The sequence below is a fragment of the Sturnus vulgaris genome, chromosome 7 (assembly GCF_052056855.1).
Source record: "Sturnus vulgaris isolate bStuVul1 chromosome 7, bStuVul1.hap1, whole genome shotgun sequence".
Classification (NCBI taxonomy): Eukaryota; Metazoa; Chordata; class Aves; order Passeriformes; family Sturnidae; genus Sturnus; species Sturnus vulgaris.
In genome coordinates, this window is record NC_142249.1 from 23,713,666 (window position 1) to 23,726,953 (window position 13,288).

The following is a 13,288-nucleotide window of genomic DNA, read 5'->3' on the forward strand; positions in this document are numbered from 1 at the left end:
TAGTTAATAGTAATAATTAATTCCTTTTCTATTTCACTGTTGTAATTTATACTGTTTTGGTAAAAAGGAAACCTAGCAGCTGTGATATATGTACTACATTTTTCAGACAAACAGGATACACTGTCACTGAAATTGGTATGAAGAATTTCACTTTTTTGCAATGAAAATTAGATTTAGTTAAATAACAAGAATTTGGCCCATGTATAAAATCTATGTATTTGGGCTATACAGTGATACATTACAGTTTGTATTTAATTAAGTGAAATGTTCAATGTCTCTAATCTGGACAGGAGATCATGCATATCCTCCCATCATTAAGAAAGTATCTATAGGATATTTCATTTTGATAAAAGGTCACAACCTTAATTTTGGGTTATTGTGACAATGCATTCAAGCATCCTGTTCTGCTGGATACTGATTCACTACTATTTCCAACAACAAAAGTGTTTTGTATTTTTTTACCAACATCACTCTTCACAGAGGCCTTTCTTTCGAGATTTCCCATCATATATTAATTTGGTCTGGTGCAATTCTTTTATTGAGTTAACTGTGAACAGAACAGAATACTTTTATCGAAGATCACAGACATACTTTGTCTCTAATGTTTCTTAGCACTTAGTAATGAACAAACTGATTCAGATAAAGGTCTCCATCAGTAATACTTATAGAGGCTTAAACAAGAACATGAATTTTGAAAAGTCTGACAAGTTTTTTAAACGTTCATACATCTCCAGCAGGGAGTCAAGAATCAAAATTATGAAATACAATAATTGAAACAAAGTAAGACCATATCTTTGCTAAAACCACTTATGTAGAGGGAATAGTTTTCTTGTGAAATGGCTTAAATGAGGGTTCTAACTCTTCACATGCACAAAGAAGAGATTTTTCACATGCTGATTAATCCCATTGCATGCAGTCTGACCACTCATTTGCTGTTTGTGAAGTCTGAATCTGGAAGTTTGTAGGGTTTCTAGTTACTTTGATACATTATCAAAAATCCTACTTGTACAGTTTTGATATAATTGGTATCTATTTTTTTCCTTCCATTTAGATTTTCTAGTCAGATTCACCATGGCGTAACAGAATTATTGATCTGAAGAAAAACCCACAAGTTTTGTTGATTTTCTATATCTTTCTTGTGTATATGTACACACTAACATGCTTTAGCTTGCAGCTTCTTTTTACTTTTCCCTGATCAAACTTAAGCAAGATAGTCTCATAGTGTTATTAGTCTTCCCTGAAAATTCCTGACTGGTTTGGCAGCCTCTTTTTTGGTTGATATTAATAACTGACTAAATTTTGCCTAACATTTAGATTACTTAAAATGCTATTTTACACTGTGGAATATTAATTATTTCTTCAAATTCTGCTTATGATTATTTCTGGCAGTTAGTGGTTTCTCACATTCTGGTGTGCTGGTGGGGAAATTTCAGAAAATCATGTAGCCCTTTTCAATATGCTATTGTGCTTTGTGTTTCTTCCTGCCATTGTTTTGGGTGAGGTAGGGGGCAGAACAGAATCCTTTCTCTTAGAGAGTGCTAGGGAAACAGAGGTCTAAAAACCCCTGCAAAGCCTTCTGGAGATGCTGTTGCTGTTGGAAGTGAGACTGCCTTTCCCAAAGTAAAGACAGGGAGACGGATCCTGCAAGAGGTTCATTAACTTTAAGCAGCCAGTCAACTGGACTCTCCACTGAACTCCAATTCCAAATCTGGAAAGCTCTTCTAATCATTTGCTGAGATGCCAGGTTCTTGACTGAATGGCTATAGCCATATGGCATTGAATTAACATAGAATTTCACTGAATCAACAAAGATTTTAGAATTTCATATGTTCTGATATCCAGCACCATAAGCAAAGTGGAAAGCACATGTATTTAACATACAAACTTTTTAATGTATTCATAAATTTCAGCAGAGAATGCTGATTCTTAAACAAAAAAAGCACTATTTGGTTTTATCCCTGTCATCTCCCTAATGTGTCTGCTGTCACATCATAGAAGCAAACTATCTTGGTGGTGCTCTGTTTCTTATTTAGGTCAGGCTAGGGGAGCCCTAGTCTGCTTGATGTAGGAGCAATATCAGCTGTGGGGTTTCAATCAGTTGGGCCATGAAATTCCCCAAGGACAGATATTCTACAACTTCTCTGTGAAATCTGTCCTAACTATCCTTTCAAGGATTTTTATTTTCATTATTTCTTGACTTCTGATTTAATCCGTGATGCTTGATTCTCCTTTTCCTGCACTGCCCTCAGGGAGGACCCTTGCTCTACAGCCAGGTAACCTCCACTCTCTCACAGAGAGATGCTGTGAGTTCCCCCAGTGCCACCTCCTCTCTGGGCTGAACAAGCCTTGGCCCCTCCTTGGAGGTTATGTGTTTCCTACCTGTGTTGGTGGCCTCTGCTGGAGTCCCTAAAATTTACCATCATATTGGTGACACTGGAGAGCCAAATCTGAGGGAATTGCTCAGGTGTGCCCTAACAAGTACCTAGGAAAGGGAAGGAATTGCTGTCCTACTAGTTGAGCTCTTGATGGCAACAGTCCAGTGCACTGCCTGCTTAGGAAAAGACAGAGTTTAATCTCTTTGATACTGCCCTTTGATACAGCTCTTTGGTATTTCACCCGTATAAGTCACATAGCTAGATCAGGCACCTGAAACGCCAGTTCTTATTTAAGACTGGTGTTTCAGGTGCCTGATTTGTCTATGCGACTTATTTGGGTGCTGTAGCTGGACATTTCAAAGGATCTGTTGATGTAAGTGGGAATTTTTTCCATGACCTTCGATGATTTTTAAATTTCATTCATAATCTATTTTTGGTATGAATTTCTGTTTATATTAGCTGACTCTTTATTTTTATGGTACATCAGATACATCTCAGTGTTTAGAAAAAAGCTATACATTTCTTAAATGTGTAATGTTACATCAGCTACTCTACCTGTTTACCATGATTTTTATTTTTTTGTAAGATATATGTTTGTTTTGTATTGTGATATCAGTTTAAAGGTGTCAGTTCCCTTGAGGAATGAGCAATTATATGTAGGTAACTCACATTTTCTTGCTACCTCTATGACAAGAATCCAGCAGTAAACCTTTGGTCACTGGCACACGATCTTTTGTTTCCTAACAAATTGTGTCTCTGTGCTTCACTGTGCCTTTAGAGTTTTAAATAAAATCCTAACATCTGTGCCATTGTCCTATGTTGTATTTTCAAGGGAAATTATTTTTCTTAATTTCTCACCAAATGACAGGCATTCCTTATGGCTCTCCATTTTAACCAAGGTACTAAAGACTATTTCAATTTGACTACAGCAGTGTTCTGCCAAATGGCTGCTCTAAGTTATGCTGTGTGCATTACCCACCAGAAAGCACAACTTGATAAGAGTGCATTGTGAACTACACCACACATCGATATGGAGGTTATTTGATTTGAAATTGGATTCTAGCCTGCCTTGATGTGTTGTATAAATGGAGACTGGTGTTGAGGAAATTCTCATGAAGTTTATGAAGAATGGGGTGTGCTTTGCTTTTTTTTTTTTCCTTTAGAGCTTGACTTCTACTTCTTAAAATATCACTTCTAGGTCTGATAAATATTCAGAAATAAAGTATAAGATTTTTCTTAAATAGGAAGAAGACTTGCAAAAAATATTCATTGGGTGAATTGCTACTCTGGTATTAGTCAGGTGTAGGTTGCACACTTCTGTAGCAGGTTGTCTTTTTGACCCTTCTTTAAACATTTAAGACTTAGTTCAGTAGTTCATCCAATTGATGAGACTTGTTTCTTAAGTACAGTGCCTTCAAAGTACTCTAAATATATAATATTCTCTGAGAGATGTGTCAGTCATTGTCAAGATGAAAATAGCTCAAATGCTAAGTTTCTTGTAAACTGTCCTTGTCTTAAAGGCTTATTCATAAAGCAGTGATTTACTGTATGTGTGACACTTAAGAATGCTTGAAAAATAGATGGAGGCACACAATTTCATTACAGACCAGATGGAACTGTAGATTTTGTGATGGGGCAGGGAGAAGAACTTGCTGTGCAACTTGCATGCATATAGACAGCATGTGCATGGCCCTAAGGGCAGCACACAGAACTTCACAGAAAACATATTAAATGGGCATAGGGGAAGCATCCTTTGACCTACATAAAAGAGCCTTTGTGTAGATCTCATGAGCAAAAGTTCGTATTTTCAAACAGATAAAGATGTGCTGCTTCTTTGGAATCAAAGGTAGATTGGCAACACTTTTCAGGAAATGGCAAAATCATTATAAATTGTGTTTCGTATTCACTGTATTGGTATTCATTATTGTGAAAGGTTTTGGCATCAAGGAGGTTGAAATATATGATCCCACATGAAACTTGTCATAATTTACTATTAATTGATGTTCTTCTGTTGTAAAGTGCTACTACTAACTTAAAAGGAAGCAGAATGAAGAAGGAAACAGTGCCCTGACAAGCCATTTGTAGCCTGGCTGTGTGATGGATTCAGAGATAACTGTAAAGTGATTAGCTCAAGACTCTAAATTTGCCAAGGATTGGGGAGCACTATGCAGGCAGGGCATGGGATGGGTAGTGTAAAACTTGGCAAATGGGCTAAAATAAACTGTATTATTAAGTGCATTTATGAAGTTCTTGTCTGAGTTATTGTACCACATTCATCCTTTGATAATGAATTGAAATTCGGCTTTTGGAACGCATCTTGTACAGATAAGGTGGTGTGAAATATGCCAAGTAGGTTGATCTGAACCTGAAATAAACTGTATTTTTTGAGGATTAGAAAGAAAGTTCTCACCAATAAAAAGCACCTCTTGGACTTGTTAACAGCAACAGAAACCCCTTAATATTGAGAAAGAGAATATTTTACTGTGTAGTTCTAAATGTATTACAAAGTTTTTTTGATAGAAAATTTGAGGTGGTAGGGTATGAATGAAATTATTTACATGCAAACATTTGCTGTGTGTCTGTGATTCAAGAAAGCTCAACCTCTATTGTACTGCTTTATTAAAGTGTATTCATTAGGTATGTAAGACTAGCAGAAATTACACTTCAGTTTTATCTAAAATGTTTCCCTGCTGTGCACTGTTCTTCTGTGCTGGCTGAACTGTTTTATATCCTACACAAAATCTTTGGAGTTAGTGTTTCCATGTTAACTAGATGGAAATAATTCTTGAAAGGGGAAACTTTTAAAAAGATTCTTCACAATGATATAAAACAATACAATAGGCAATTGCCCACTCATGTATTTCACTCACTCTGCTATCACAAATTTTTCACTGTTGAGGGTTTTTTCCTGATTTGCACATACCTGTTTGAAAAATTCATGCACTTCCTTCTAAGTAATCTGCCTCCTATTATTATCATTCTAAAACAGTAGCATGCATAGGCCATGGATTCTCTGGATGGATTCTCTGAGTTAAGCACTTTACAAATGTATAACAAAGACAATCACTGCACAGGAAAACCTGCAATGTAAGTAAAAGGTTTACACTTGTACAGAAAGGACGGATGAAACAAGGATAACATAAAGGAACAATGAGACAGTGCTCTTCTTCATGTAAAACAGTGGTCAAGGCAATGCAGCTGCTTAGCATCAGGTATTATGGCATGAGAGAGTGTTAGGATGGGAAGCTGGTGGGGAACTTAATGCTTTTGAAAAATCCCAAAGAATACCTCCCACCTCCAGCACTTTTCTTGGTGTAGGATGTTTTACACTGTTTCAAGGCACATCAAAAGTGAGACGTAGGCATGGAATCTCAGTCAAGTAGCCATTCCTCAGCACAGTTGTAATCTGACCCAGTGCCCAGAGGAGACTGGGTTTTCACCCTAGCTGCAGAGCAGGACTTGAATGCAGACCCAGAGAAGAGGTGGGAACCTCACCCTTTTTTGTGCCCTCTCCCCACCAGTTCCCATCTGACTAGGCCTAACTCTTCCTGCCTTCTCATGTCTACCTTTACTTCTTTTGATACTACAGAGATGATTTTAAATAGAAGTGTGGACAATGATGAGAATGAAGACACAGATTTTGTTGATTTCAGTTGTACATTGGCCTGTTGGATAATTGAGGAACAAACAGTATTGATAGCAGATGTTTTATGTGCAACTGCTGCTAAGTGCTCCAACGATTATGTAAAGCAAGCCACTTTTGCTAAGAGGCCAGTGGACACATGATGGTGGCAGCAAAACTATCCCCTGCTTGAGCTTTGGATGCAGTTCCAGAATGTGTGTGATCTGGGAGACAGCCAGCTCTGTAATGGATGCTACAACCAATATCTCCCTTGTTGAGATCTTGCCTTTTTCATTTATAGTGTCATCTGTTATATGGCAGTGGGCTATTCAGCACGGGAGATGAGACTTCAGTGAGCTATAATGCACACAAAAAAAGTGTGACAAATTGCAATGACAAGGTTGCATTTGTACTATGAGGTACAGTCAGTTGTGATATGATGTAGTGGAATGAAATAATCCCTTCTTGCACAATGCTGGCTGTGGTATATTGTGTGCTGCCAAGAGTCAGTGCTACAAATGCAGCTCACCATCAGAGAATTATTTCACACAAAATCAGAACAACTTTTCTCTAATGAATGCACATGTTGTAATAAGATAATAGTGCTGATGATGAATCATAAGTCTATACATCCAGCTTCAGATCCATTTTGGATGTGAAAATATTTGAAATCTACTTCCACATTGGATCTGTACTCCCAAAAATCCCAATGCCATGAAACACACACATTTGCACCATGTGAATATGCAGTAGTATTAGAGTTTTGCTGCTTGGGCTACAGCCTCCCCAAAATAATTTAGTTTTACACTGTCCTGGAGCTTGCTAGAAAGATGTAAGCTCCAGTATTGGATGGAGATGTAAGCTCCAGCACTGCAAAACTAACAGAAGTTCATGTCAGAATTGAACTTTGCTAAGGGAACAGTGTCTATCTAAACCTGGTAAGCATTTCTGAAGATAAAGTGAATTTCAGTTTACATGCTTTTGTCTTACTACCAAGATTTTGAGGACTTTCACAGTTGCTTAAGAGTACTGGAAAATCTTCCATTAGTCTCTCTCTTTTACTCTTTCTTTTTTCTCATACTCCTCTTTTTTCTTTCCCTTTTCTTTTGTGGGAAGGACCCTTGGTGAATTAAAAATTTATACTGGCATTGAAAGAAAGTTGATGGAAATAATAATAATTCTTCTAAATTCTTCTACTATTAAAATGCCTGTTTTAGCCTTGATTGCTATTTAAAACTACAAACATACCTAGAAACAAACAGACAATCCAACCTTGCACAGGAAGTCTATCTTCCACTGAGTTATGTGTAAAAGTTGTCTTAAAGTGGACAAATCTACAAAAGATAGTTATAAAAATGAAATTATTTCTTTTAAGATTTTCTTCTTAATATGCTCTCTTTGTTGACAAAACAAGGAAGTATTTAGATATAAATATGATGATTAAGCCTTTCATACTCTAGGAAGCTGAAGAAAACTCAAGTAACACCTTACTGATATTTTTTTAGACTCAGTAGCTCAGATTCACCACGTTTACCTTCAGGCTACTCACTGAATGGCTTCTGATTTACTAGAAAGATGTTTGCATCTGCAAACAGAACATGTGGGATTTTTTGTGTGTATTCGAAAACCCTTTCTATTTCATTTTATAATATTGAAATTGTATCTTACTATCTAATTGTATCTAACTTACTGAAATAAAAGTTATGTCTAAGTATACACGTTCTCTTATATTGACATTTAATAATGGAGGAAAGACCCAGACATGCCCCAGGTTGAAGCTTAAATTATGTAAACTCCACAGAAAGGAAATTTTGTTTATAGAACATTTATGTAAATCATCCTCCTGAAGATTAAAATATCATTATAACATTTCAAGGAAAATTTGAGAAGGCCTTAAAGCTAAAATGGTCCCTGTCATCTTCTCCACCCTCTCACCTCCCTTTCCCCCTACTTTTCTGCATTCTTTCACTGTGAAGAGCCTGTAGGTTTGGTTTTGGGTTTTGCTTTTTGTTTGTTTTTTGGTTTTGTTTTTTTTTTTAACAGTGTTGTAATATTTTTGAAGCTGGTTTTAAAGAAGACATTCCTTTGGTGCAATTGCAATTTTTAACAACAACTGCTAAACTCTTTGTAGCAAAGCTCCACTGGTGTAGAACTAAAATCTGGAAGTAATCAGCAACCTCTGAACATCAGAAATTCTTCAAAAAACATTTAAACACAGTTGGAGTCTGCTAGTAGTTGGGATAGGATTCAGGTACCTAATCCCTTGAGGTTAGTTGTCATCCCCCATCTTCCTTGTCTTATATGTGGAACTAAAAAGCCCCAGGGTGTTGATGGCTGTAAAGCTGCGGCCTCGCACCCCCGCTGGGAGCAATAAATAAATCCTCTGCTGCCATTGTCAGCTGCGCCGTCCCCGCCCGCCCCGCTGCCGTGTGCGAGCGCGGCTGGCAGGAGCGGGCAGCGCTACCTGTTTAGCCATGGAAACAAACCCCATAAGTAACAGCAATCACCGCTGAAATCCGGCCGGTTCTGACACGCATGCTTGACCTGTAATACAGGACAGTCTGCCTGAGAAGTAAACAAAATTGTAAGTTCACTTCAGAGAAATATTGGCGTAATTATGTTAGAGATTACCTGACTCTGAGTGTCTTCGGATCCTACTTAGTTCACTTAACAACTTTTTTTTTTTTTTTTTTTTAATTGTTTCTGGTTTTCTTGTTATATCTAGTTAGTCTGGATAACCACTCTGGTTTGCATTATCTCATCTGCTCATGCACTTCGTAAGTAACAAATTAAGCGCATCTATAATTTTGCTTTGAAATAAGCTTATGCTTTTGCTATACACAGAAATAAACAAAAATGCTTCCCTCTCACCATGGCAAGTAGAATGTTTTCTCTCTCATCTCCGATACATGCAAACAGTGCTATGTGTCTAGGTGAACAGAGAGACTGGAGCATGACTGGGAACTGGCAGTGCAGGTTTGAGCTTGGCTCCCTGCTCCCAGTCAGAAAGGACATGTAGGTGCTATGGACTGGCCTGAGCAGCTGCAGAAGAGCAGAGGACTGATATTCAATGGTCAATTATACTTCATATTAACACTCTCACTTCTTTCTGTTCTAGAGGATGCCTTTGAAGAAGAAAAGATGAAGGCATATTTCTTTGGGGATCAAACTTTATAATATAGTACAGAACTTTGCTAAAAAATATTGCACTCAGTAAACAAAGCTGCTTCTATTCTTCTGTCTTGGCCCCTTCTCAGCCTTGTAGTAATTTTCTTCATAGGACTGGGACACATGTGATTAAATGGATTATTTTTTTCCAAAATTTAAAACTACCTATAAACTTTGTAGTTACTGTAATTGCAATTTTCCCAATTAATCTGCAAGTCAGTGTTTAAACAAGACTTGAGTTCAATACTTCCTTTGTAATCATCCTCTGCACAAGAGTAGATTTCACCCACTAGAGAACAGCACTAAAGAGCAGTCTTTTTTTTTTTTTTTTTAATAGTTTTTCTTTTATTGTTTGGTAGTTTGTTTCGAATAACGCACATTTGTCTTGTAGTTATATTTAAGTATTACAGGCCTATATAACTTCTAGAACAGCATCCAAAATCTCATCAGTGCTATAGACAAGCATTGTAATAGAGTCAAGAATGTGGAAAACCACAAGAAAAGAATTAGTCATCAATGAAATCCACCTTATTCACACTCTTAGCTCTTTGTAGGGCCACAAGATTTGCGATGGATTGATTAACTTTTTGTAGAAAATCAAAGTGGCTTTTGGGTGGAATGGTACTTTGCATCCCTAATTTTCCAGAAAATAGAAAATTAGCTCAAAAATTTTGTCCTAAAAATTGGACTCTGTCACCAGGTGCTGAGCTAGTTAGGTATCAAGTAAGCTTAAAAGAGTGATATACATTGTTCATATTAATTTGGTTAAATCCACAAAAATTTGTTGTGGTCACTACCCAAATTTTGTGTTGATTTTAACGTTCAGTGACATGAAGAGCAAAAGTCTACAATTTTCCATGGGCTAAACTGTGATTTCCCTGTATTACCTTTGAAGAATGGTATGTATGAACACAAGAGAGAATTACATCTTTTCCACTGCTTGCCAGTATAGACAGCATCATAAGCCATTATGTCAGAAATAATTTAAAATCACTTAAACATTTAAAACAGTCCACACAAAATGATCCTACAATGGAATTATATTGCTTTAAACATTTGATTATGATTATATTTTATTATTTACATTTCAGTAGCTGAGACTATTTTCTGTTCCTTTCTACATGATATTTGCTTAAAGTAATTATACCAACTGAGAACAGTGGCAGATTGAAATTAAATGTTTGGATTAAATATTTTGTCAGCAAACATGCATCAACTGCTTTACTACTGCTTCTCTTCTTCTCTGCATACTGATTACAAAAAGATTGGCTTTTATCTTGTCATGATTCTAAAATGCCTAGATAAATGCTATTTGATATTGCAGTTTAAAAGAAAATCTAGAAAGAATCTGGATCTAAATAATAAGGAACATATGACATGTAAGTGAAAAAAGACATGTCTATCAACTCAGTGCCTCACCCTCTCCTCAAACATGCTACTTTTATTTTATTTCCAATTAATGCGTTGCAATTAGGATCAAAATATGATTAGCTGACAGCTTCCATATTGCTGCTCATCTAAATATATGAACTTCTCATGGAGTTTTTCAGACCTAGAATTCAAGACACCCACTGCTTTCTAATCCTGAAACATGGGAAAACATTTTGGTGTTGTAATAATAATGAAAAAGTCTGTTATCGCCTATCTAACAGAAATTCTCATTAACCTTAACAAGACTTTCATGTGTAGATTAAGTAAATCTAATACGACTTTTCAACAATGGCAGTTTCAGCGCTTAGACTCAGAAACAAAACTTCAAACTGATACAACATAGCTGTCTGTATCCTCATTTCAGCTGCGTTTCACTTTGCTGAGCCACAGTTGTCACTGATGTGACCGGAGCTGGGGTAGCTCCCGCTCTCCCTCCGGCAGCCCTGCCACGTGTGTGAGTGGAGGCAGGAGCTCCTTGGGCTCCTGATCTACTTGGAGTCTTAAACTGCTGCCTTCTCCCTCCACCTGGGCTGATTGCTTCTCCTCTTGATGCTGCAGGTTTCTGCCACCATCACTCTCTTTTTTTCTAGAGATAGGGAACCCCAGTTGTTTGCGTGGTTATATTAGTTTACGTGCTTCCATTTATTCCCTATGACAATTCTTACAGAATCAGATAAGATCTAATTTAGCTGGACTCTACAGATGTTTCTCCAAAAACTGCTACATACGATAGAAAGCATTTATAACTTATATAAAACTTTTCTATAACTGAGCTTCACTTAAAAATATTAGTAGATAAAAGCTATATATCTCGTTTCCCTTCCCCTTTCTTTCTCTATGTACACAAAAAAGAAAATGTTTATAAAAAAGAAAATGTTTATATTGAAAATAGTACTGTGTATGGATGTATACTATCTTGTACTTTTGGTAAAAAGCCCTCCCTTTGTTTGGCTCCTTAGTAAGCTCTTGTTCTTGTGCATCCTTGCCTAAGGAACAGACAGGAAAGTAGTAACAGTTTTGTCTCTTCTTGAGGATGAAGGGAGGTGGATACAACAATCTCTAGTCTTTCGAGAAAAAGCAATTTTTACAAGGTAGCAGAAGAGGATTTCTCTCTGAGGGATCACATTACCCCAGAGGTTCATCCCATTTCATCTTGCCATATGTTGTGCCAGCTTCTGGAGTATTGCAGCACAGGATTTTGTAGCCTTTTCTGTGATGCATTTAACTTCAACTTCTGTAGGAAGAAAAGGAGGATATTCTCCTTCAAAGCTATTTCTTAATACTATTTTACTATTTGAGAAGGATAGAAGGTCTCTAGAATACTTTATGTGTTTAAAAGTCTTCAGATATAAATTATACAGCATGCTGTTATAATCACTAAGCAAGTTAAAAAGATGCCATGTTATTGGAAAGGTTAATTGAAAAATCTTAGTAACAGATGTATTCTTAAGGCTTCTCTAGGGCAAGTTTGAGTAGTGAAGTTTGGAAAGCCCTTACCACAGCTGCACCAATGTGTGCTTTAAATATTCTGCCGGCAGTGTGAGTAATACAGTAAAGAAATGCACCTGACCACATACAGTCATTTCCATTTTCAGTTTGATTGCCTGTTAAGGAGCACTGAGGAATTCCAAATCATTCCAGTGTGTTTCATCAGCCAGCTGTGAAATACAGTGTTGCAGCTACGTAAAAATAAAGACTTAAAAATCAGATGTCTGTGTGCAAGCAGCTTGCTTGCACACCCAAGGATGTTAAAGATGCTTATATGTCATGGATTAACAGAACATTTGGAAAAGCAGACCCAATTCATACTGGGCACATGACATCTGGTTGCCTATTGAGCTATAAAGAGGAAAAAGGCATAAGCAAGTGCAGAAACTGTTCAGAGCTGTCAGCTAGCACAAAGCTGCTTCTGGGAAAAAAAACTATGCTATTTACAAATTGTGATATCATCAGGAGCTATTTATATAGTGAAAATAATTTACACTCCAATTACGTATTTGTAGATAGACCAGCCAGAAATGGCCATTGTGTCATCCAGGCTGACCCCCAAACTAGAAATGAGGCTACATCTAGCTTTTTAATTATGAAATATACTTTACTTGGTGAGGACAACTTTTTAAATATTATTTTTATTACAGCTTTGAAAGCATCTATGTTTTCAAAAACAAAGCACATTTTAAGATAATAAAAAAAAAGAAAGTTATTAATATGTAAAGGCCTTTATGGCAATTAATCATGGGCTCATAGGATATGCTAGATCATCACTTCTATTTCTTGCCAGAAGAGTAATTTTTTTTTGTTTTTTTCAGTCAAATTTAATTTGTGGTAAACCATTGGGTGTGCACTGCTTTACTTGGGAATTGATCTGCACTCTGTCATTCACTCAGAGTTTTCTTCTTTTAGCTTCATTCAATTATTCATAATTATGTACATTCATAAATTAGATTAGGCTGCTAGATTTATTTTCTCTGTCTATAACCTACTAGCTAGGTTTGCTAAGTAGAGATTCCTTGTTTGAGTAAGCAATGGATGGGTAACTGCTGTAAGGTCTTTAATTGGAATCTGTGGGACAGGTCATGCTGCATTTGGAGACATCTGTTGCAGCGAACACTTTTTTTATATGTTCAAACTCAAATAGTTCTTCATGCCGAATGCAAATTATCAAGGATAATTATTTGCTGAAAAAAACCCC